The following is a 3,735-nucleotide window of genomic DNA, read 5'->3' as shown; positions in this document are numbered from 1 at the left end:
GTGGCACCATAAGCCTATGGCTACCTCTGGACAATTTTGTGAACTCACAAATCTTAACTTTATTTCTAGTGCTTCATTCACTAAAGCATTCCAAGTTACAGGAAACAAGTGGAATCAAGATATAGTAGAATATAAAGTTCCCAGTGGTTAATTCCAAGGAGAGGGAGAGAGTCATGGTCAGTAAGATTACCGCAGAGTTTGTCATCTCTACAGTACATAATGTCTTGTACATGTAGGCACTTAAATGTATTTGTTGAGTTGACTCTAGTTTGACTTAAAAATAGGATTTCTGGCAAACCATTGACCAAATGTCCACAACTACTCATTACTTACCCACTGATTTAATGTAACAAAATTTTAGATTTCTCTACTCCCCACAGGTCCGTGAACTTTGGCTCACACCCAAGTGTGAGCAAGCACTAGTAAAGAGCATCTTCTCTTAATAGCACATTTTGAGGATCACCTGACCACAACTAAAAATAATTTCTATCAAACCACCCTGATCAGACTGTTCATCTCCATTCACTTCCCAATTTCCTCTCAAAAGTTCCTGCTAACTCTACTCCTTACCCTTGCCCATAAAGAAATGTCTTTCTCTGATTTGGGGATGCTTACAAATCTTGAGGTTGGAGCCCTATTACAACGGTATTTTTAAAATAAAGTTTCTTTTTACCTAAGTCCAGATTTTTTTTTTATTTGACATCGTTATTAGACTTAGGTCATAGAAAAGGAAATTTTCTTTACAGTGTCACATATCAAGCTACAAAAGGCAGAAATCTAATAGCATTATATTTTTGATGTTAAAAAGTCCTATAAATTAAACAAATATGTACATTATTCTTAATAATTCCTTTAGCATATTCGAGCAATAGTATTGGTGTCAGTGGGTTTGTAACAGAGAACAGTGAGGCCTTCTGAGCAGCTGTTAGCAATGTCACACTCTTAATCATAAAAGTATTGACTGCAGAGAAGACTAATCGGAATTCTTATTTTATACCCAAATTTTATTTTTGAAAAGCAATAAGTTGGGCTATCTCAGGAAATTTAGCATAACTGAAATCAGTAGAACTTCAGTCTCGTGTCAATACTATCCAAAATGCACTAAAGATGGCTTGCTCCAAAATGCAAAGGCTTGAAATATGGTTACTGGTTAGAACTTAATGTACTAAGAATAATAAAACCATTTCAGAAGGACAATGATGTAATGTAAAATGAGATAAGCAAAGACCATCAATGTATCTGGCATTAAAAATTCCACATGTCAGAACATTACTACTAAAACAATTTACTATTATATCTTATTTAAATTCCACATTATTTCCAAAGCAGTTATGGATATGATTTTCACTTTTCTACTGATTCTATTCCAAGACTTAAACAAAACTTTGGAATTATTTTATAGTTATCTTCTTCATCAAAAGTTAGAAAGTAAGATATGAAAAGGGTAAGCTGTTCAGGAGGAAGTATCACAGACTGGGAAGGGCTTTGCAGCCCTTCTTTTACTTGCAACGAGAACCTCAGTTACTGGCCTTCACCCAATCAACCCCTCATTTTAATGGAATCTGAATTCTATTATACATGCTCTATAGAAAGTGGTATTTTTTAAAGGTAGAAGAGTTGATACCTTGGCCGTATTTTTACTATATTTTCAGAGATAATGTCCCGGGAATCTACTGAAAGACCTATGGATATATTTCAACCATTTCAACTTCTACATCTACAATTTAGAAAATCAGTCACGGTTTAATGAAGGGGACAAAGAAGTATAAATCATGTGGGTTTTTTCCATTCGTTTTTAATCTTTTTATTGAAGTATATTTTACAATAAGTAAAATGCACAGTTCTTAAGTATTATTTTCCTGATTTGTGACTATCTATTGATATATATATAATATACATGTATAGACATATATAGATTTAGATATGGATATATCATATACAAATACAATGTATAATAAAATATAATATGTATATGTAAATTATAATAATATAAAGTATAAAAACATGGAGGCAGGAAAAAAACAAAGTGTTTTAAAAACCTAAGAAGAAGCCAATTTGGATAAACCAGGCAAGAGAAGTAATCACTGAGAGAGAAAGCTAACAGTGAATCTTAGGGCTACAGAGTGGAGGCTCCTAAAATCAGATGAAAAAAATTTATATTTATTCTTGTGGTTTGTTCAAATAAACTGTAGATTTTGATATGCTTAATCATTTACAGAAATTAAATCTGATATGGATACTCTGAAAGCTTGTGTATGGTGAAGATGAAAGTCTTTAGATCATTTTAAAGGGTGTTTTTCAGAATTATTTTATTAAATAATGAGAATGAGGGAGAACAGTAGAGTAGACCTAGCTCCTGGTTCTGAGTCAGGTAGAAGAAGGATTGAGAATAATAGTAGGAGAATCACTATCCTTCTCAAAGTCTCCATTACTTCATCTGTAAAGTAGCGAGACAATACCTGCTTCGTTACATTGTCATGAGCATTAAATGACATAACACATGCAAAGTTCTAAGTACGCACTCTGCTTTAACTAGAAGACTCAACAGCATGAGAGCATGGGGAGTGAGTAATGAATTCTTGCCAGGGAGGTAGAAAGGAGGTTGGGGAACATTTGAAGAAGAGCAGATATAAGAATTTGACTTTGAAGATGATCTGATTTTCAACAGTCGAGTTGTACTTGGGAGACCTTGAAATGCAAGCAAATCATAAAATTTCCCCTTTCCCTTTCTATTTCTGCAAGAAGGAGACTAGAGGAGCTAGGGCTGAACATCTCCTTTACAAAGGCCTCAAGTGTACCTCAAAAGAGTTTTTCTTCTTCAAATTTGTCTCTTTATCACAACTTAATTTCTCTTGGATAAAAATAATCGAGATTTTGAAAAACAAGGAAATTATATACAATTTCCCCATATTGAAAATAGGTTTTCAGGTGGTCCAGAAGGTGATATAGATTATAAAGGCTCATTCTGTATTACTGGCTGAGACTGGTGTCATATCAAATGCTTCCTCACTCACATGTCTGAAAATTAATGCTGCTTCTCATCTGGTACCTCAGTTGGGAATTTTGTCCAGAATACCTACATGTGGACTGTGATTACTTACATTTATTTCATAAATCACTTTTTTTTTGTTTTATCAGTTACATATTGCCACAATAATGTGTAAAAAGTAAACCCAAGACCTGAGTTGCATACAATACATTTATTTCTCAAATGTCTGGGATCCGGTGAGAGAACTGGTCATGCAGATCTTGGCTGAATCTACTCACATGTTTGGGAGTTGGCTGATTGGTGTCTGGGCAAATGTGGGAATTTGGTTCTATTCTACCTACAGTGGTATTCTAATAGATTGTCTCTCAAGGACAAAAAAGGGAAAAAGACACCCTGATTTGTAGCATTTGGTCACTCCTGTGGTATAAATACACTCATCATGGTTAATTTTAGGTTACCAGTGGTTTAACAGCTGGATTACAAAATTTTTGAATATTTAACAAAGAAGTGTTGCAAACCTGTACAGATAAATTCCAGCCCACCACCATAAGATATCTCTCTCCAGAAGAGTGGCCTGGGTATTTTTGTCATGGTAATGACAGAGGTACAAAAGGGAAAGCCCAACTATGCAAGACTATTTTAAATTTTTGCTTGGGTGGTGTCTGTCACTTCCTATTAACCAAAGCAAGTCAAATGGTTGATCTTTGTGTTAATGGATGGAATAAGTCATTCTGCTCATGGTGAGA

Source organism: Pteropus vampyrus, unplaced genomic scaffold, assembly GCF_000151845.1.
Source record: "Pteropus vampyrus isolate Shadow unplaced genomic scaffold, Pvam_2.0 Scaffold3, whole genome shotgun sequence".
NCBI classification, from domain to species: Eukaryota; Metazoa; Chordata; class Mammalia; order Chiroptera; family Pteropodidae; genus Pteropus; species Pteropus vampyrus.
This window is presented reverse-complemented; position numbering follows the sequence as displayed.